This window comes from Scomber scombrus, chromosome 13 (assembly GCF_963691925.1).
Source record: "Scomber scombrus chromosome 13, fScoSco1.1, whole genome shotgun sequence".
Taxonomy (NCBI): Eukaryota; Metazoa; Chordata; class Actinopteri; order Scombriformes; family Scombridae; genus Scomber; species Scomber scombrus.
Window position 1 is genome coordinate 1,646,836 of NC_084982.1, and position 24,084 is coordinate 1,670,919.

Consider the following 24,084-nt stretch of genomic DNA (forward strand, 5'->3'; position numbering starts at 1 on the left):
AAGAAGGTGGACTAGTAGTGTAGTAGTACAGTTACAAACAGTTTGATTAGACTAACTTTAAACACACTTTATATTATAGACAGTGTTGGGGTTAATGCGTTACTAAGTAATGTGTTAGAGTACTTGATTTTGATGTAACGAGTAATTTAACGTGTCAGGTCTAACAAGTACTCAGTTGTTTAGTTACATTTTCAAAAAAGTAATCTATTATTATTTTTAACCAATTATTTCTGTAGCTACCTTTTTACCACAAGAAAAGAAAATCTGCCACAAACTCACACCGTTACTAGTTTTTTTAACAAACCTGGCTACGTGCTACGGTTCTATCACTGAGCACTCTGATGTAGAGATGTGTTTAAAAGCCTGGATGTAGTTTATAACTTGTATGTGAGCATATGTTTGAGAAGCCACTTTAGTCCAATAAAGACTGTAAATGGAACATTGTGTGTGTCATTCCTGCTATTAGTGTAAAGATGTACAGATGATGGGTCAGACTTGTCTGTGTGATGATGGTACAGTCATTCTATTTAAAGGAGGTCTGGACTAAAACAACACTAAAGTACTCTAACCAGTTACTGTTCTCACAAGGTAATGCTGGAATGTAACTAGTTACTTTTTAATGGCAGTAACTTTTAAAAGTAACGTTCCCCAACATGATATATACATACATCTTGCTAACACCAGCATTTATCTCAGAAGCTCAAAAACTAATTTTTGGTTACAGTACTGTTCAGCTTCAGTAATATGAAGCTTCAGCTGTCCAAATGAGTCAAATCAAGTAGATATCTTTCAAAATGACAGTCTTTTTACTGCCAAATTGCCTCTTTTTATTACTATACTTTCACTGCAGCTCAAGGGGGAAACACTGTCTGGAGTATTTATAAAAGGGAATTTTGTACTAAGAAGATTAACTTTGAAAATAAAGACTGTGGATTTTATGAGAGGGTGTTTTAATGGTCAGTAGGAACAGGAGAAATGATTACAGTGAACAAATACCTTATTTAATGTACATATGGCCACGTGACTAGTGAACCTGCTGTTGAACTTGAACCAGAACTACTTCTACAAACACTGTTTGGGTCGGCTGCTTGTGGGGAGACTTTGGTTTGAGGTAGCTGCTGAGCGACAGAACGGGGTTAAGTCTTTGAAGTGTGAATAGTTGCCAGAACATTAAAGTCAGCAGGGCACTCCAATTATTGACCACTCCTGCTGGGTTACAGGAACTTCCTGGGTACACCCTGACTCAACCTGGGTCAGACCAACTTCCACCCGCCAGCTGTGTGCAAGCCACAGCTCACAGTGGGCTCTGAAGCTTCGTTTACACGGTTATTTAAAATGTGTTTCTAAAAAGTCTGGTGGAAAATCTTTTAGTGGACTTTTTTTGACAGGCTATAATACAATATTGTAAATATGCATCATCATATGTGCTTGGGCTTATTGTGATCATGACCTGCCAGTTTCCATACTAATCCTTTTGTGACAGTGTCTTCACTTATCTTGCTACTCACCTTTTATACACTGTGATGTGATTCTACAGTAAATATGCATTGAACAAATGATTAAAGAGGTGGATTACAACTCAACCTTTAAAAAAACAATGTAAAGTTCTCAAAATGACTTTACAGCCCCTTTAAGTCCAATTAGAAAATGTCTGTCTTTGGCGACTCCTGGTGGTACAAAGCAAAAATAACACTGACATATCATTGGCATATATTTGTCTACATATAAAAGCTTTTTCAAATCATTTGAAATATGCAGTAGGATTTTTTTTTAAACATGCAAGCTTTAACCTAAAGATTAATATATCATCATTCATTCAATGAAGGGCTCCAGTCTGTAATCCCTGACCTACAGCCATAAAATACTGTTCATAAAGAATATAAGAAATTAATAATTACACACTCAACATTACATTTGAGTGCTAAGTAAATTTATTCCTGATAATAGTTTATGGACTTTATGGATGTTGTTTGTTTTATTTGCAATGAGGAATTTTTGAATTATAAATTGTTTCACTTCATTTACTTTGGACCTAATTCAGATGTGAGTACATCTTCCAGTGCCTCTAGAACAGTCCAGTGATTCAGGTTTGTATTTACTTTGTGACATCAAAAGTCATGAAAAAAGACAAAAGAAAGAAAAAAAATGAAAACTGACAAAATAGACAAAAGAATAAAGAAGTTTGTTACAATGTTTTCAGCCACATTCTTTGCTGCTTGCACCTTTCACACCCTCCTCCTTCTTTAGGGGTTTCTCCTGCTCTTTTTTTATGATTGTACCTGCTAGTTTTTGCAGAATTTCTTGAACTTTTCATTATCCAAAAAAGAAAAGAAAAGTGGATGTGTGTGATGTTTGTTCTCAGGTGGCAGATCTGTAGCCCTTCTATTCTCCGTGAACATTTTCTGCTCTACTTCCACCTCTCCTCCCGCAGGGCACAAACAACCCTGGCAATAAGCGGCGGTGTCGAAAGGGGACTGGATGGTTGCATCTGTGACTCCACACCGAGCAGCTCGTCTGATTGGTCGACCGGCTACGATCCAATAAAAAATGCAATGTGAGTCAAGCTTCCCGAAACCAAAATTGTTCATGTTTCACGAAGCTTCGCCCGCTTCTTCGCCAGCACTTTGTCTCTGCTGAAGATTCCTGCTGTGCTCATGTTGTCATGTTAACAGGATAACTGGGATGAACAAGGAAGCCTGATCTACTTAAACCTTTTAATTCACCGTCCCTCTCTGACCTACTGACCTCCTGCACCCGCACATACTTGGGGCTGAACTTCTAACAGTTCCGTGTTCTGCCATTTCTTTTTCAATTTTCTCACCTTTAGGCTCATGTCTTTGAACGCCTACCTTCCTCTTTGAACTTCTCTGTCTTCAAAACAGAGAAATAATCCAATTAGCTTCAACAATTGTGATGCCTGAATATGAGCCATGCAGGACTCACACTGGGGCTTGGTTAGGAGCTGCCAACCTCATGGAAAAGAAAGTAGGAATATTTGGATGATCAAAGATATAACAGTGACCTCAGGCAGTGGAAGCAGGTCATCCTGAGCACACACATTCACCACATCCAGACATAAGTATGAACTGGACAGTTGATACAATGATGCGTTACAGAGAGAGAGACGCTCACACTCAGACAGACACACACCACACAACCACACACAAAGATGTACAGAAAGAGAGAGAGAGAGAGAGACAGACACACAGACGCACACTCACAAACAAACACACACACATGCAGACCCACACACGGAGAGAGAGAGACACTCACACAGATGCACACACACACACGCATTTCAGATTTGACAAGCAAACACTTCCTTTTATATAAATCCACACACAGTACCAGTCAAAGGTTTGGACACACTGAGCTCTGCAGCACTGGATGATCTGTATTTATTTAATGAACTTATTAAGTAGACTTAAAGTAGATTTATTCATCACTTTCTCTACAAATACTGGAACGTGTTTCATATAGTAACGCATCGATGCTAGTCATTCGGCTACCACAATATCCCATCTAGTTTGACCTTAGTGGGACCATCATTTGTTTTTTCAACAGGACAATGTCCCAATACTCCAGGCTATGTGACGACTGATCAAGAAGGAGAATGCATGAGATGATCTAGCCTCCACAATCACCCCACATACACTCAGTTGACATGGTTTGGGATGAGTTGGACCGCAGAGTGAAGGAAAAGCAGCCAGTGTTCAGCACATGTGGGAACTCCTTGAAGACAATTGGAAAAGCTATCCAGAACCTAAGAGTCACAGATGTAAGATAATTCTTCAAATACATCTTGTACGTAAAAGCTGGGGGTCATTGTGTGTCTCTCAACATCAGACACACCCCATATTGTTTCAGAAACATGGGCCCCACATGTGAATCCCATGTGGGCTGGATAAATGGGCCCCATTTAAGGTCCATTGTGATCCCAGTTACACCCCATATGGGTCCCACCCAGTTAGGCCTCACCTGAAACCCAGTCAGAACCCACTTGAAGCCCATATGGACAAACCCACTTGGGACCCATATTTAAGCCAAATTGAACCCTTATGGGGCCCATATGGACATGCTGGCTGGGCAGCTGCTTCAGTGACTTCTCTACCAAGACTTTTTAAAAGATTTTTTAATATTGAAAGCACATCATAGACATCACAGCACAATGCAGTTACAGAAAGAAGATAATCATGAATCTCATTTTGCAAAAATTACATTTCAGACCACATGTAAATGGGTTTACTGTAATAGGCCTGTTCTTGGTTTGATTCATTTTTCATGATGGTGCAAATCCATAACTTCAGTTTCAACCTGTTTTATTGTGTTTAAAAGAAATGATTTTACAGCATCAAACAGTGCAATCAATCAGCAATCAGAATAATCAGGTCTTACGGGGATGAAGAGCAGCAGACTGAGCAGAGCCGCTGCTTTAATTGAACATGTCTTAATATGTGTGATGGGAGATCTTGATGGATGTCGACATGTCGTGTCTGTTGGACTGAAGCGTCTCTGCCTCAGAGATCAAAAGCTCTCTGAAATCACTGAAGCTGAATCTCTCGTAGGTTGATTCAATGTGTGAGGTTCAGCACGGCTCACTGAATGTGAAACACTCTGCCCTCAAAATCTGTTTTTTACAAAGCAACTCATAAAGTTAACATTCAACATTAAAGCCAGCCAGATGACATTTATAGATTATCTGAGGATGTGAAAATCATTTAAGAAAATCATAGATTTATAACACTATTGTTACAACTGTGGTCGTATTGTTTGTTTAAATATTATTTTGTCCCGTGGCTGTCCACACCAGGCATCCCTTATAAATACGATCAAGATGGCGGTGGTGCAGCGGCAGACAGAGGCATCGCCTCATCGCCCCCATCTCCCAACCGGCCACACATTAGTCCCCTGCCTACCTTTAGTTTATTAGTTTTCTTTGTGGTAGTAGGACTGACATTTTAGGGGGGGTGGGTGGGGGGTGGGGGGGTGGGGGGGGTGTGATATTTAAACAAATGGACATGTACATGTTTTTTCTTTTTTTTTTCAAGCTCTGAGTGTTGTTGAATTCCATCCATTCAAGTAAAAACCAATCATGTAACTTTTTGTTCACTGATTCAGTCACTTCCTGTTTTATTTTGTCCCAAGTGTTTCCTGCCTTTCTCTGACACACATAGACATCCAGTCTGATGAAATAGAACATAACAAAACAGAAAAAGAAAACCAAAAAGACCACATGACATCATGATGTGATTCATTGATGCAGAGGATGAAGACTCTTTTAGGGTCTATTAAAATGATGTGCTGTGAAGCCTCTCTCTCTCTCTCTCTCTCTCTCCTCTCTCTCTCTCTCTCTCTCTCTCTCTCTCTCTCTCTCTCTCTGTGTGTCTAACTGAAGATGTTCACATGTGCTTTATATTTAATCTTTAGTAATGCATTAGAGTAACAAGCATAGCTGTTTAGCTACTTATGTGCAGCAGGCTGTGAGCACAGTCTGACCTCTTAAGCATGTAAGTAGTACCAGGTGCACATGATAAGAAGTACTGTCATAGAAATGCAACACCTAGAGTAGATTACAAAGAAAACTGTTGCATTACATTTGAGAGAAATTGTGTGAGGGAGTTTTGCATATTTAGGGTCAAGCATGGGCCTTGAGGTCACAATAAAGGCAACACTATCATCTTGGCAGTGAGAAATACGTTCTCTCCTCTAGAAAGTGAAGGTAACTGTCTGTGGTGTTTTAGGGAAAGCAGGAGTCACTTTGATAACAGTAGTGCAGCATTACTGTGGTAACTAAGGTCAGAGGATATGACTGTCTGACTCCCTGAACCCACAGATGGGTAACTGTGTTTCACTGTTTGTAGAATAACAAACCAATAGGATAATTCCATTACTGTAGATGCAGTGAGTATGACCATTTATGGTCGTAGAGTATTCATGGTTCTGTCTGTGAAGGCTTAGAGACTATCCACAGAGGACAGTTTCCTCAGAAATGGTGACATCATACATCAGACAGGTGTATTGATACTTTGATTCTCCTCGGCCAAGCTTCAATAAACATTTTCAGTTCAACCCTTACATAGTGTTTGGGTTCAGATTTGAGCCGTTTTGACATGTGACAGCAGTTAAAACTCCCCAAATGTATTTTACTTTAATTTGATGACTTTCATAAAGTGGCACAAAATGTAAAAAATGAAAATATTTGAAAATGTTATACTTTTGTTTAGGTGCTACAAATTTTTGTCTGAGGGTGTGTTTTAGTGAAATGAATAGTTAGTAGTAGAATAAGATAGTAGTTATGAGGATTTCTTTGTATGATGTAGCAGTGAAGACTGATGGCTTTAATGGTTATACAATAAACCCCACACTTCCATAAAGTTCTTAAAATACATTTCCATCATTATTGCTATGTTATATTTTCATTTAGGTAAAATAGGACATGATATTGTGTGATAGGAGCTGTTTGTTCTCCAAAAATGAACATGAATCAAGGTTTAATCACATTTATTGATCAGTCAGATCGATCTATTGATGCTTTCTAAACACATCTGTGGTTCAAAACTTGGTATTTACTACTATTTACTTTTAACTTTTTATGAGGGGAACAAACTGTGAGGGTAGAATATGAACTTACCACTGACACACACATTTTCTATAACAAACTGGAAAGAAGAAAGATTTAAAAAGACAAACGTATATAACATGCCACTGAGGAAAAAAGTAAGATAGTGAATTTATGGCAGCATGGAATGCCACACTTGTATCCTTTCCATTTTAACAAACTGTGGAATGTGGCTTGTGATTGCTGATCATTGCCACATTAGGGTTTTAATATTTTTGTCTTTAACCCTCCTGTTGTCCTCAGGTCAAGAAAGGACAGGAGGAAAGGAGGAAAGAAGGAAGGAAGGAAGGAAGGAAGGAAGGGAGTAAGGAGGGATGGAGGAAAAGAGGAAGGGAGGAAGGAGAGAAGGAAGGAAGGAAGGAAAGGAGTAAGGAGTAAGGAGGGAGGAAAAGAGGAAGGGAGGAAGGAGAGAAGGAAGAAAGGAAGGAAGGAAGGATGGAAAGAAAGGAGTAAGGAGGGATGAGGAAAAGAGGAAGGAAGAAAAGAAGGAAGGAAGAAAGGAAAGAAAGGAGTAAGGAGGGAGGGAGGAAAAGAGGAAGGAAGTAAGGAGAGAAGGAAGGGTGGAAGGAAAGGAAGGAAGGAAGGAAGGAAGGAATGAAGGAAGGAAAGAGGTGGGAGCAAAGAAAGAGGGAAGGAGGGGGAGAACGAAGGAAAAATTAAAGAAAGAGGGAGGAAAGAAGGAACAGTCAAAAGAAATGGGGTCAATTTGACCCGGGAGGACAACAGGAGGGTTAAACTTACAAGGGAGCAATGATGTCTGAACAGGTTAAATTCATGCACAGTATTAGACACAAAAGCATTAGCAGGCATTAGAATGAAGATAATCTCCTTGTTATATGGAAAAATATATTTGATGTACTTAGAATAAATGAATAAGAAAAGATTTAAAAAAATAATAATCCTCTTAATGCTGCGTGCTGTTATTTTTTAATCAGAACCTTCGAGGGGTTACTGAAAAACTGAAAAGACATTTTTGCCAGCTGTTTGATGTTTAGTATCTGAGACCTGCACTCCAGACAGATTGATTCAGTTATTGGTTTAAAAAAAGGTTTAATAAAGGTTTGATTCACCTGCAGGACACCCCAGGAAGTGTGCTCAGTGTGTTGTTTGATGATGAGGTCAGAGGACTTCCACTCTGTGTTGAGTGATTAGATGAAAATCTGGAAAATCCTGCAAGATGACCTGCATCAAAGCCTGATGTCCTGCAGCTGCTGAGCAGATTGTCTTCATGTCAACACAGCTTAGCATTCCACAGCACGCCACGTTTAACCTGCTGTTAACCCCCCCCCCACCCCCCCCCCCCCCCCCCCCCCCCCCCCCCCCCCCCACCCCCTCTGCTGCAGCCCTGATACACATTCATAAACACACACAGTATCTGCAGGAACATACAGATTCAGATAGATAGATAGATAGATAGATAGATAGATAGATAGATAGAAAAAGAAGAGTCAGTCATCCCTCTCCTACAATGTGGAGTTATAAAGCTGGATGGTCCTGGGGACAAAGGACCTCCTCAACCTGTCTACCTACACCTGATTGTATGTTTGTGTGCGTGTGTGTGTGTGTGTGTGTGCGTGTGTGTGAATGTGTATATGTGTGTGTCTGATGGCTAGGGGGAAGAAGCCGTTGCAGAATTTGGCTGTTCTGCTGCAAATGCTGCAAAACATCTTTCCAGAGACCAGCAGAAAGATCAGTGCATGGTGGGGGGGTTGGGGTAGTTGGGTGGGGGGGGGGGGGTCTGATGATGTTGTGAGCTCTGGTCAGGCAGTGTTTTTGTCCACTGTCCTTGATGGGAGGAAGTGATCTTCTCCGCTGTCTGAGAGCAGCGTGGTGCAGTCATATCATGTCCTATAAGCCCTACACTGTTAGACTGTTGCATGTTAAACATAACAAGCTCAACAGAGGAGGTGAGTTGAGGGGTCACGCCTTGTTCAGACATGTCTGTAACAGGTTACAGCTACATAGATGAAGAGATTACCACTGTATGTCACAGATCCGTGGACATGATGGATGTGTTCAGGGTCGCTGCTGGCCATGTGCGTGCCCTAAGTGTAATTAGGCATAACTATAGCTTAACTATAACCATATATATTACAGCCGGCCAGTCTACCAATCAGGTCTGTTTACAAATACATACATTTAAAACATTTTTGCCACAATAAATCCTTCAAAACAGCAGAGTAGATTGCAAAATGTTAATATCAAGAACAGAGTGGTGCGATGGCTCAGTGGTTAGCACTGTTGCCTCACAGCAAGAAGGTCTTGGGTTTGATACCTGACTGGGGAAAAACCTTTCTATGTGTGTTAGCATGTTCTCCTTGTGCTTGCATGAGTTTCCTCCAGATACTCTGATCTCCTCTCTTTCTCAAAAACATGTATGATTGGTTAATTCCAAGGTAACATAGAACTGGAGTTGGTCTCTGGGTACTGCGTGATGCCTCCCCACTGTTCCTAGTACTTAAGATCTTGGGTAAATGCAGAGACTCAATCTTAAAAAAAAAAAAAAGAAGCTGTACATTCATCCCATTTATTTATTATTATTATGTATTCAGGAACATTTCACTGAGAGGAACATGTGATCATTCACAGTGTGATCTGTCAGTGAGCAGCTGCTCTGGAGCAGTCTGGGTTAAGGGCCTTGCTCCAGGGCTCCTCAGTGGTAGAAATGAGGGAGGGAGGGAGGGAGGGAGGGAGGGAGGGAGGGAGGGAGGGAGGGAGGGAGGGAGGGGCAAGCACTGCTTTTCCACTTCCCCTCACAGATTCATTGTGCCAGTCCAGGCTCTCAACTGACAACCTTCCAGTCATAAACTCGCTGCTAGGCCACAATTACAATGCCGATATTTTGTCCTGTTGATCTACATTATCTACATTCATGTGTTAAGTTAGTAATCAAACAATAAACATCTCATGATTACAACAGGCAGTTTCAACATTAGAAGAAAACACATGCATTTCTAATTAGAAAGTATCAGTGTGTATTATCACTGCTGGTAGGCAAACATCTTCAGCATGTCAACCAGCAGCTGCTGACACACTTAATGTGTTTGGTGGAGGTGGACGGCTCTAAAACGGGACACAGTGAAACTGAACTCCACAGCAGCACTTAACCTTTACTGCTAAAGGTCAGAGCGAGGGATGAATGATCATTATATGTTCTTCACTTAGTCTTTGTGCCCTGGATGGAAACTTAACTAATTACCAGACTGACTTGCATATGTACATGTTGTTCATTTTTGTTTATGTGTGACTGTATAGTTGATGAGATGTGTGTATATGTATGGATATGGACCTGTCTTTTCTTTCTCTGCTATGGTTTTTTTTGATGAATGGTTAGTATTGTTGATTAGCTGCACTTTTGATTATTATAGGATGGTGTAATGTGCCAAGAGACTACTGTTGAGCTGAATCTCAGGAATGGGTCTCAAAGAACTACACTTCCCAGAGTACACCAGCAGCAGCAAACTGGCTGCTTGTCACCTGATCAGTGATTGTCACTGGTTTGGAGCACCTGTGAAGACATGGAGGTTCTCAGTCATTCAGACAAACAAACTTCAGAGAGAAGAAGCTCCAAGTTAACTCATAGGTTCAATCCAAAGACGCCAATGGTCGGTGAAATGTTTTATTTACTTTCATGGTGTTTGAAATGCTGCTTAATATGTTCAAGTTTATGTTTAACTGCTGTGTAGATTGGTTAAGGAACACATTGCAGCATTGACTTCATTGATTTTGTGTTAAGATAATATTTCATTTTGAGTTTGAAAAATTAAAAGTAAAAGATACAAAAGGATAATACAAAGTTAAAAATGTTAAAATTCTTTTAAATGTTAAAACTTTACTAAAAATTTGGAAATTTCATGAAAGTAGATTTTTCTTTATTCCATTTAAAATGCTTAAGTAGTTAATTCATTTAAATGTTTACATTCATTTAAAATTCATTACAATGTTTAATTAAATGTATAAATTCATTAAAGTTGTTTAATTAAAATGTTAACTTTTGTTTCTCTGTCTTTAAAGGTTTACAACCTAATTTACTGAACAGACCAATCAACTGACAAAGCCAAAATAAAAATCAAAGTGATTGAGTCGGAAATTTGAGTTGTCCTTTGGAAGTTGAGGGTGACATTCTTTTCTTTACTTTTCTTTCACAATCTTGTCTAAATTTGTGTGGTCTTATATTTCTTTTTTCTCTTTCTAGTGTTTTTTTGCTGTATGCTTTGAACATATGTTGCTCTTTGTTGTATTGTATTTTTGTATAATGTGGTTTTATATAACTGTATTGGTTTTTTTCTGTGTCAATTGTGGACCCTAAGAAGAGTAACTGGTACCCAGTGCAATGGCTAATGGGGATCTTGATAAACTAAAGTAAACCTCATCTCATGGTAGATGTGTGTTATATATGTGACACTAAACAAGCTAAATATACAACAAGCCAGCACATATGTGGGAAGCTCAGCTTGTTTCACTGTCAATGACAGCTGGAGAATAATTAAAGCAAGAAACATTCACACGATTATCATTGATGTTTTCCAACACAGAGCCACGATGCCTCAGGCTGAGCGATAGATGAACGACATTCAGAGATGGAAATCTGCAGTATGAACTGTATGATGTTACTGGGTCATTCAATTCATGGAACCATATGTACAGATTTCTGCTCCACCAGCACTGAAGTCATCAGTCATGACCAAAAAAATACATGTTTGCCCCAGAAAGTAGAGGACCGTGCCAGAGTTTATTATTGTACTGTGTGCTTTACATTACTGCTGCCAGAAACACACACACACACACACACACACACACACACACACACACACACACACACACACACACACACACACACACACACACACACACACACACACACACACACACACACACACACACACACACACACACACACACACACACACACACACACACACACACACACACACACACACACACACACACTATAGATTCCAGTCAGTTTTCGTGGCATGACAGTTACTAGCAAAGACTTGAAACTCTGAGGCACTGTAGGATTTTGTCAGTTACATATTGTGAGTTATGGATTAACAGCATAGAGTTTGCAGCCAACTGCAACACTCTCAATAGAATGATAAATCAATGAATCAGTCATTGAACAAATGTATTAAAATCAAATTGTATTTCAGATTTAAAGAGTGACAGTTTATGTGGCTGCGATCAAAGAGAGAAATCTATCCTAATAAAGTTAATAAAGTCAATGATGGTTTTATTTTCATACTCACTGTACGTATGATGAGATTAAATTATCATTAACCAAACTGCTAACAAAAAAAACCTCATTAGTGACAGAAAATCAGATGTTGTAAAAGCAGAACTGTGCAGCTTGAACTAATAAAGCCGACAGCACTGGCAGGAGGTGAGCTTGTAGAAGTTGATGAGGCAGATTTACCTTGTCTGGAATATTTCCTCTTTCATTTATAGCATGTTGAAACTCAGTGTTGGACTCTGGATTTATGTTTCCTGTTGTCTGGGATTACAGGAAATATTAGAAGAGGAAAAACAATCAACATGGTTTTGCTAATTGTTTCCATCTTTTGTAATGTGAAGGTTTTTATTAGTATTCTGATATTTGAGAATAGCGCTGCTGCTGTAATCTTACACAAACTTTTACACAGATTTTTCATTCTAGATCATTATTCATTAGGAAATGTTTTTAATGCCAAATTTGATGTACTGGATGTATGTTTGTAGTAACTGCAACTATCTTTTTTATAGTTATGTTTGGACATTAGACACCAGACAGGATTTTATTGTTTTTAAAATCTAAAGTTGTTATATTTCTCCATCAAACTGAGAAAACAAATACATTTAGATCATCTCAGATTACTTCCAGAGCTTTTGCACAGATTGTGGGTCTTCATCAGTTTCTGGAGTTTACTCAGATGTCATGGAGAATGAACGAGTATGTATGAACAATACAAACATTGTTTTAAAGTGTTTAAAAATGTCCTTCTATCTACTAACAGCTACATTATAGTGTGTTATAAATGATTCATTAACTGTATATTCTGCTTATATATGCTAAATAGTGGCAGTTTAACCCTTACGTACTGTTCAGGGTCAAATTCAAACAAATTTTTGACACAATTCTTTTAGTCAGACTTTTCCTAATGTGACCCACAGTTTACAAAAATGAAATAATTATATTGTGCAGCTAATAAACATCTTATAAAATGTACAAATTTGACCCATGATTATTAAAGAAAGTCAAAAATCAGCATTCAAACATGTCGTATTCATCATATTCAATAAAATGTTCACCTGGACTATAAAATAGTGATTGTGAATGTCTTCTAATCAAAGAGAAGGATTCATCAAACATGTATTAATGACTGATGGGGAATGTTTGAATGTGAATTGGTGTAGAGCCTAATTATGAGTCAGGATATGATGTATGTACCAAATCAACTCACATCATGCTCCACTAAAGTCATCTCATAAAACTGACCCACATGTGTTTCTTCTTCATCCAGGAGCTGAACCACCTCCATCCCTCAGTCTCACCCAGGCAGTGAGCTCTGATGGCAGAGGTCAGCAGCTTGTCCTGGCCTGTAACCAGATCCTTCTGCTGGAATGTTCATCTTTCTGCTGTGTGTACTGAACCCTGCTGCTAGTCTTTGAGTTACACTGAAGAGCTGCATTTATACTGTTTATAGGATATTCTATTACCACATTAACAGTTAGAACGTCTAATGACATGATCTGTAAACATCTATACTGGTCTGTAAGTGTTTGGAAAATGAATATTTTATTCTGACTGTATACGTGTACTGTATATACTTATATAGTTTAGGAACACTGACTTTATCACATGCACCTATCTGTCTATCTCTATCTCTATATCTATATCTATATCTATATCTATATCTATATCTATATCTATATCTATATCTATCTATCTATCTATCTATCTATCTCTCTATCTCTCTATCTCTCTATCTCTCTATATCTATATCTATCTATATCTATCTATCTATCTATCTATCTATCTATCTATCTATCTATCTATCTATCTATCTATCTATCTATCTATCTATCTATCTATCTATCTATCTCTATATCTATATCTATCTATCTATCTATCTATCTATCTATCTATCTATCTATCTATCTATCTATCTATCTATCTATCTATCTATCTCTCTATCTCTCTATCTCTCTATCTCTCTATCTCTCTATCTCTATCTCTCTATCTCTCTATCTCTCTATCTCTCTATCTCTCTATCTATCCTCCATAGAGACACACTGGTATACAATATGGAGTTATAGTGCTCATTCAGCCCTGATTGTCTTAAAATACAATAAAGTATACATATCACTGTCAGTGCTTATATAATGATATGATTATGTACAGTTTGTAACTATTATCTAATAAACACATTATTTTAACCTTTTTAGCAGGTTAATGTTACTTTCATAAGAAATGTTCCCATATTAATGTGTTCTGTGGCAACACAGTCTCTCCAATAGAAATTCACTATAGGTTAACTGGATGTAAATGATCCTGATAATGTGCTTGACTGTAACATAAATACTGATGACATCACTGTCTTTATACTTCAGAGCCATTCTCTGTCTATTGATAATCAATACCAAGTGGACTGTCACAGCTTCTCTCTGGTTACCAGAAACATTTGGAGCCATTAGACAGGATTATCACTTTCACTTCTCCATATGCTCATGAATGATGAACTGGATCAATTCAATTCAATCTTTATATATATATAGCGCCAAATCACAACAAAACTCATCTCAAGGCACTTTACACATAGAGCAGGTCTAAACCCTAATCTTTGATGTCATTTTAAGAGACTCAACATTCCCACATGAGCAGCATTTGGTGACAGCAGCAAGGAAAAATTCCCTTTAACAGGAAAAAAAAAACCTCAAGCAGAACCGGACTCTAGGTGGGCGACCATCTGCCTTGAGCCATCATGTGTGTCAAAACGATGGGAAAAAAGAAGAAATATATACTGTATATATAAACGGATTTTAAAAAATACAATAATATATAAAAAGGGAAAAAAAGACTCAATTTCTAACACTCAGGTAGAGGCCCATAAAGGCTGTGGTTCTCATTACACACACCATAACACACACTGGTATACACCAACAAGTTTAGCCATATGGCCAAACCAGTGATTTGGAAATGTTCCATTTGTTCTGAGAAGTCTGTGAAAATGTTGTGATGCTTCCATCACAGCTCAGAGTCTTCATCATCATTACCTTTATTGGCACATTGCCAGAATAACATGAAACCGGTGCAGGGTACATATCTTGTTGCACATGTGCTCATGCCTCTTGTGCTTTACTTCATATTGCGACTAGTGAAAATCAGGTTACCTTTTAACCCTGTAAAGTCTGAACCATCAAATAATTGCCAGAAAAATCTACTTCTTTGAAAATGGAGTGTTTGGACCTTCTGACAAATCATCAAAAATGATTAAATAACAATTTGCATATATTAGTTTTATTTTGTATCATATTTGACACATCTGGAATTTTTTTTTTAAACAAATAAAAACATAATGAATACAACATTTTGTTAAGCCCTTAAAGGTTCTGCATAGAGCTCATATCAGCCACAACATGAAATGCAATAACATGACAATTGACAGATTTATAGATAAATGAGCTTCTATAACTTCTGGATCTAATGTGTTACACACATTTTCAACAGGAATTTACTATAAAATAAGCTACAAAAGATTTAGTCATCCAACATTGCAACAATCCAATAACTATTTCTATTGAAGTATCAGTAACTATTTGAATGTTTTTCTTCACTAACTAACTAACTAACTAACTAACTAACTAACTAACTAACTAACTAACTAACTAACTAACTAACTAACTAACTAACTAACTAACTAACTAACTAACTAACTAACTAAGTAACTAACTAACTAACTAAATAACCTCGAAATTGTGTCTCACTGATTGACAACGTTGAAATAAAAGGTCCCCTGGTGGTTTATATGTGTACTGCATGGTATCTGATCATGTACATCAGGTTTTTACACCGATGATGTACAACTCTCTAAAACTCATGGATCAAATATGATTGACTTGGTGTTACAGGGTTAATGGTTTGCTGGGCATGTACACTATTCATCTACACCCTGCTTCACATTCATACACACTGGGAACTGCCTGGTTACAATCACACTCCTCTAGTATGGTTCTAGAGAGGGAGTGGACAACATTAGTCATTTCCAAACATACAAATCTTTGTAGAACATTATCTGCACTTTAGAAGCAGGTTGAATGTGACTCTAATAATAATACACACTCACTGACCATTTCAACAGCAACTCTTTGTTATTGGGCATGTTAATACCAGCCATGGAAACCGAGTCTTTATACATCTACACAGGAGCCGTAATCCCAGAGTAAATCAACCAACCGGTTCTCACAGTGTTAGCACAGTATTAGCTACTGAATGAGAGTACATGCCTCCTCAAATAGCACACCCTCTTAACTGCAGGTGAGAGGAAACATATTGAGAGAGGCCAGTTTGATTAACCGATTAATGAGACTGAAGGTTAATCAGATGCCAAATCACTGCACTGTAAGTTATGATATCCATTAATATTTGATCTTCTGTTTCCACAATCAAGAATTAAAAAGTACAAGTATCCTGTTCACATTACAAAATAATACCTGGAATGTGTGCTGGCATGTATTTAACAATGCCTTGGCAGAAATATAGTATATTACATACATATATAAATATATTTGTATTTTTATCACTTTAAACCTGTGAAACAACAATCTCAGGTATATATATTATCACTCAACGTCAATATTGCTTATTTGCTTTTGTACATAATGTTACTATTACTTACTATATATTTTACTACTATTGTTTTTTATTGCTTTTGTACTTACTTATTATTTATTGTCCTTTATTCTTTTGATTGACACTTTTTATTGTCCACCTTGCTGCTGCAATATTGTACATTTCCCCATCATGGGACTAATAAAGGAATATCTTCTCTTCTCTTATCTTAAATAGTATTGTGTTAAAGTAAAAGTTGAGTCGGGATCAAATTTAGTTCTGGACGATGTGTATTTTTCTATTGGATGACTGCATCTATGTCAACACAGAGCTGTCACTAACATGAGTTAGCAGGCTGTTGTATGATGCTGTGATGATGTTGGTCTGGGTGCTGATTTAGTCTAAGCTTACAATCAGGTTTTGTTCAGTTAAAATTGTTCAAATAGATTTTTAAAATACTTCTTTTCCTCTTTACCAGGAAGCAACACTTTGGGGTCTTGGCACAAACACAAACTAAAGCATGTCTGTGATTGGCTGGTTCTCTCCCTCTATCTAGCCCATATTAATTGACTTCATTGATGTATGTTAGATATGTTCAGTTTCCATACAGAGACTAAAAATACAGCTGAACACAAGTGGGAATAACTACAGGTTTCAGGTTTTTATTGGAATGTCTTTATATTTCTACATGACTGAGAAAATACCTGCAGCTGTTTGAAACCCTGTGCTGCTGCAGCAGTAAACAGCCAATGCATTCAGATTTATGCTCCTCTAAATAGACTCTGGGGCCTCGAATTCTGCCTGGAATACAAAATGAGTCTCAGCTGCTGTGATGCAGGTAAACAAAACACACAATATTACAATACACACACACACACACACACACACACACACACACACACACACACACACACACACACACACACACACACACACACACACACACACACACACACACACACACACACACACACACACACACACACACACAGTGCTGCATTGAGAGCTAACTCTTAATAGAAATGCATGTCAGATTTGACATGCTAATTTGCAGCAGGGTTTGAAATCTCCTCACATGCATGTGCACGACTGTATGCACACAAACCCGCCCGTAAAATCTGCATCTTCTGCTGGATTACTGGGCCGTTGGGTGACCAGATATGGTTGCCTGGCAACCCCCGTCTGCATGTGAGGTGGCAAGTGATGGGATCACAATGCATTCGCTCAGGAGAGAACTACGTGTCTTGGTGGAGAGAGAGAGAGAGAGAGAGAGAGAGAGAGAGAGAGAGAGAGAGAGAGAGAGAGAGAGAGAGAGAGAGAGAGAGAGAGAGAGAGAGAGAGAGAGAGAAGGAAAGAGGGGAATTCCTCAGTCCACTTAAAGACTAAAGATCAAACACCTAAGCTGAAGAGTGAAGCAGAGGCTTCATAAAGCAATGTGAAGTCAACATCCACAGTCAGGGATTAGTGTGAGTGAAGATGCATCATGTTGTCTGTTCTATCTGCTAACTGACATGCAGCATCATTCTCTACTACTACTAGTACTAGTTTTAATTCATTTTAATAAACAATATACAGTATATGGTATAATCATTTTAACAAAGATAATTTGTTTCAAAGAGTAAAACCGATAAATTGGTCATTTTCTGCATGAAGGTCTGTCTTTCATGTATTGGAAGGAGAAATGAAGAACACTTTAAAACAGTATGTTGTAATTCACCATGCTGCTCTAATGTTTGTCATTCATATTGTCAAATAAATGAAGAAAATAAAAATGGACCAAATTAAATTCATCATGATGATGCTTTTTTTATTTCATTTGTACATTTAACAGGGACAATAGAAGCAGAGCCTGAGAAGGCAAATTTAAATGTTCTTTATCAAATGTTACAGTTTATACATGAGTCCAGAAAATAAACATTACATCATTTAACCCTTACATACTGTTTTTTACATTTGATAGCTGTAAAAACACCTTATACACATTTCTTTTAGCCAGACTTTTCCTAATGTGACCCGAAATTTACGAAAAATGGAAATAAAATGCATCATTTTAAAACATTTTGTGCAGCTGTTAAACATTTTTATATACACAAATATACACAATTCAAACAAACCATCCATACATAAACAGAATACACTGTTCACTCTCTGACAGCTCCATTAAGGTTTAATCAAACATATTACGTATTAATGACTGTTGGGGAATTTATGAATGTGAATTGGTGTAGAGATGAATTATGAGTCAGAATATAAACAGTATGTAAGGGTTAAAAAAATGACATTATACAAAATAAAATACTACTGTGTTTAGTTACTATGTGGTTAATGTTCAAATGAGTGATCTCTTATAGTGTTGGTTATGGTATTGTGTTCCAGATGTTTACAGCTCTAATAAATAAAAGCTGATTAGCCTGTGCTGTAAAACACACTTAGCTCTGGTAGATGCTCTTGTTGGCCTGTTGTTAAACAAGCATGGTGGGGAAGGAGAAAGATTGTGAGTGTGTATATTAAGCAGTTTGCAAGATAGACAAAATGATCAAAAGTCAAAGGGTTGTACTTTGAGATAATATGACAGTGATGATACTTTGTTGGCTTTTTGTCCAATATTTTGAATGCATAGATCTAAAAATGTTTTCCCTGTATTGGACCAAGTGATTATACAATATGTATAACTTAGCAGCATCTGTTGGCAGTTGGTTCCTAATAAATTTCAAATAGCTACGGTTCAGTTTGACTTTCTAGATGAATCTTTTCACCTGTTTTTCAAAGGTGTGAATGGAGAATTCCTCCTTAAAATCTCGTTTCAGGCTGATGAACGTTCTTCCTCCTGATTGGAAAAAAACACTTCCAGGCATGTTGGTAATATTTTAAATGTGCAGTAAGGGTCTGCTGTCAAGCTGTGGAGCAGTTGAGTTACAAACTGCCAACCACCATGCTGATGAATGAATGGTAGGTTTGGGGGTGGAATGAGTTTCCAAAGAAGTTGTCTAAAATCTTAAGTGGAAAAGCAACTACAGCTGTGAAAAAATAGAGAAGCTGAAGTATAAGTGCCTCAGATATACTATAATTGATATTTTGGTCTGTTTTGTCTTGAAACTCTTCACAGTGAAGCATTGTCTACCCTCATCATAAAAAATGTTTCCTCCCTAGTTTACTAGGCTGTAAAATAAGCAGAGATTATGAGGAAAGTCAGAAATAATAATTTGTGGAGCAGAATGAAGCAGAATATATATAATATATATAATCTTGAGCTGGGTGTTACTGATCCCCCAGAACCTCCCAGGACAAAGTTACTACAGTAACTCTTAGTTTGAATCTGAGCTACCTTTTGTGTTTGAGCATTTTCAGACTACGTCTAGACGATGCGTAAAGTATTATAATTAATGTCTACACTAGTGTTTTAGTAGAGACCTCTACTCTTGAACAACAGAAAATGATTCAATCTCTTCCTCATCATCCTCTTTTCAGCTGGCAAACAACAAATCTGCATCACAGACAAAATCTGGTCCAGAGTAAGACAGTCTGGCTCATCAGATCACTGTTTTATGGTTGCAGTGTCAGCAGAAAAAACCACAACATAAATACACATGAATGGCAACAGCTCTGCTATTGAATCATATAATGAATGATCATGGTTGAATTCACAATATATTTCATTTCATTTCTGTTTCTGTCTCATAAATTCTTCCTGTTGACCAGCAGTCACACACAAGCTGCTGATCTGCAGATGTAAAATCATCATTATTATTTTTAATGAATTAAACTTAAATAATAATACATTCAGGGTAATAACAGCAGTTGTGTTGTGTATTCAGCTATATTTATATTTGAGGCAACATATAGCCCAACTTATGTCCTTATTTAGCAAAAACTCAAGTACAAGTTTAGAAAAGCTTAATTTTTTGATGAGACAAATGATGTTTTAGCCTGGACGGAGGATTGAAGCTGAAAGAAAAGGTTGTTTTTTTATAAATCTAACCAGCTTAGTGTGGATGTTCTTTGTCCCCTCAGTCACTGAAATGACTCTGTGTTGCTCCTGTTTCGGGGTCCCAAGGCTAGTACCACAGTAAAAATGGGTTTGGGTTCAATGCCCTTCAGCTCCCTGAAAAACACAGATGAAATGTTCAAAGAAATGCAGACATGAACCGGGCGCTTCTCTGGAAACCTTCACCTTAGAACCAACAGCACCCAGGCTCATAGGTTCTCTCTTCTCTTCCATATGAAACTGAGACAAATGTGAATTTAATTACTTTGGATTTCAATCTCAGTACTGAAATATTTTCCTTGTTGCAACTAGAAAAAACAAAATGCTCAACAGTACTTCAAATAATAATAATATCTAAACAATAATTCCAAAAATGATTGAACGTGCCCTCGCTCCCCTTCGCATGTCAGGCTGAAACCTCAAAATTCACTGCCACGCCGATCAGGTATAACGGAGGCCGAAAGATTTTGATAAATGTTCATCTTGAAGGACATACAATGACACTCAGTGAATTTGAAGTGGGTCGGATTAAATCTCTAGGAGGAGTTTTTTAAAGTATGAGTCGTGGAAATGGCGAAAATGAAGCCAAGATCGGAAAATTCAAATCAAAATGACTCCTGTTGGAGTTAGGGTAAGGGTCTGACATGATACACATGCATTCCAAATTTCGTTCATCTACGCCAATCTGGAGCGAGGGGCTCAATTTTAATATTTTTCTAGGGGGTGCTGTTGAGCCGTTTTGCAACTTCCATTTCTGCGCCCATAAAATATCCATTTTTTCATCAGGTCTGACACGTGTTCAAATTTTCATGAGTTTTCGTGCATGTTTAACTTGCCAAAAATGTGTTGTCACATATGATGACACACATTGAGTGTACCACACTCCCTTGAGAGAAACAACTTGAGTCTTTACTGGCACTAAACCTCCTGTTCCAATCAAAAGAAAACAAAGCTGAGTTAATGGAAGGATGGAGAACAACAGAGACAGCCTACAGTGAGGCGGAGGTATTGTTGTGCTAATAGGGGATATGAGGCAGAATTACCCAGGCTTATATAAGTGATAAAAGGGGGAACTCCTACTGTGTTCATCACCCTGCAGCCAAATGCCCCCCCCCCTCCCCCCAGCCGCAGTCACCTCCCTCAGTGCAGCAGCAGCAGGAGGTGGGGCGACTGAGTGTGGAACTGAATGGATGGAGGTATGTGGGAAACCCGAGCGCTGACAACACCCACCCACATCTACAACAATAAGAGCACTGGACTCAGCATAGCATAGGAAACATAGCAATCCTGGCCCCAAGGCGCTGAAGGTGATCACATTCATATTCAACCTTTTAAAAGGTTCTTTCCTGAATCCCTTCAGTGTTTGGATTCATGATAGCAAAGCAAACAGATAACAGGAGAACATGACTTTAAAGAAGGATAAAAGGTGTAACAGATTAATTGGCTCGTTGTTGTTGCAGGATTAAACGTAGTTTCCCCTAGAGGCTGCAGAGTTCATTACAGCCAAACAACACTCTCGAGCCCTAACAATGATGGAGCTAAACAACACTTGAGCTGCCCACCCACAGCATGCTTAAACAATCAGCTGCATGTAGTATGCATGCTGTCTGGTTTGAGTAAACTTCATTTTATCACTTTTGCATTCTGAGCACGCTACATACTCAAAAGCTGCTTAGGGATACAGTCATGTGCACAGGCCCACCCAGATTGACAGGTGGCCCACCCAATCAGATTCATGAAAATAATAATATGAATGACTGAATAAATTAAAAAATATATATAAATACTCTTATTTAATGTTGATTGCCTTTTTCTTGAGGAAATTTAGAATTTAAAATATGAATGATAAATAATGATAAAATTAATAATATTCAGAACTTCCCTGGAGAAAGGTCTGCTTTCTGCCCCCGGTTGTGCGCGCACACCTGCGATGAAGATGATGGTTGAGGCTGGCGGTTGGACCTTTAGATAGCTGTCATATGACACTATGGCTAAATGGCTGTCTATGAACCGCTTCTTTAATTCAAGTCAATGGGCACAAAAATGTGTTTAAACCTCAGTTAGGATATAATAGAATGATGCTTTATGTTTGCTCATTTAGTGAACATATTTGTAGAATTAAATGCATTTCTAACCTTCATTTTGAGTGCTGGGATTGGAGCTTTTATTTTGAAGGGCTGATTCTGTAAAGCGTTTAAAATTGAATCAGAAAGCGGATGTTAGAAGTTTCCACCGCAGTTAGTATTTATCATAAAAGAAATGTCTTTTTGAGCCTGAGAGTTTGACTGCTTAGCAACTGGCTGATAAGGGAATAATATATGCTTTTTATATTGTTGTGAGGAGAGGCCCATCCAGGTATTCCCAGGCCTACCCAATAATGACATTCTGTATCCAAAACTGCTACAGTCATGCTAGTGGCTCCAAAACTTTTAGATAGGAAATTAAAAGTAAAGGATTGGTAGAGGTAAAACACTGAACAAGCTGAATATGTGGCCTGAAAATCCTGCATGAAAAGTCAGCAGGTTCACAAACACCATGAATATCTACAACAAATCCCATGATAATCCATTTAGTAGAAGCTGAGACACTCTGTAAACCTGATTACTCTCTTTACTCCTCTGCTTACTTCACTGTCTCATCCAGTTGTGGTAATTATTGTTATTTTCAGGGCAGGTCAGGATTCTCAGAAATCTCATTATTTGGCATTTGGTGTAAAACGTGTGATGGGAAACATATTGCAAAAGAAAAAGAAAAAAAAGACTTTGGACACGGTCTTCATCTGAGTGCTGACACAACATGACAAACAATCACAGCTGTTTTTACACCGAGTTGAATAAAAACAACACCAATGAAACTCCACCCAGCTCTTCATACCTGAGAGATTTTCAGGCACAACTAGATCCAGCTGGTACCTTCAGGCAGGAACACAGGAGGCCTGTGTTTGCACACCTGGAGAGCCTGTTGGTTCAGAGATAACATGTAGAAACACGCTGGGATGCTGAGAAATCCCAGTGTTTGTACTCTCGCTGAAAGCCTTCACACCTCTGGACAAAACCTTGCAACGATACACATCAAACACACACTTTAGTAAGATTCTATTATCGTGTGTATTTTGAGGACATACTGATTCCCATATTGTAAATACAGGGCTGTGATCTGACTGAACTGAAGCAAAGGACAATTTGTATTTCTCATTAACATACAGCACATTAAAATATAGCTAATGTATGGCTCAAGTTACACATAAGACACACTGCTATACCTGCACAGATTTCGTCACCATCCAGTGAAAGTCTCAAATTGGAAGGAGTTGTGAGATGAAGCACTAAATGATCAGAAAACGTGTTTGTGTCCGTTTTACAAGTTGCCACGCGTGTAAAGATGTGTCTGCAGCATTGTTTGTACAGCGCTTCTTGGCTGGTACGCGGGAGGAGAGAGAAGACACAACAAGTGATGGATTTGGAGAGCGGCAGCAGTCAGCTCAGCTCTTTATGTTTGACACAGTTCGACCAGCCAACTGTTGGGATTTCCAGCCCCGCAGCTGCTCTGTGTCCCCGGGAGACTGCAAGGGAGTTTGGAAGGAAATCAAACATCGCTGCCAGTGATTCATTTAGCATCAACCCTTCCCCCCCAAATCCTCCTCCATCCCTCTCTCTGTTTCTGTCTATTTCC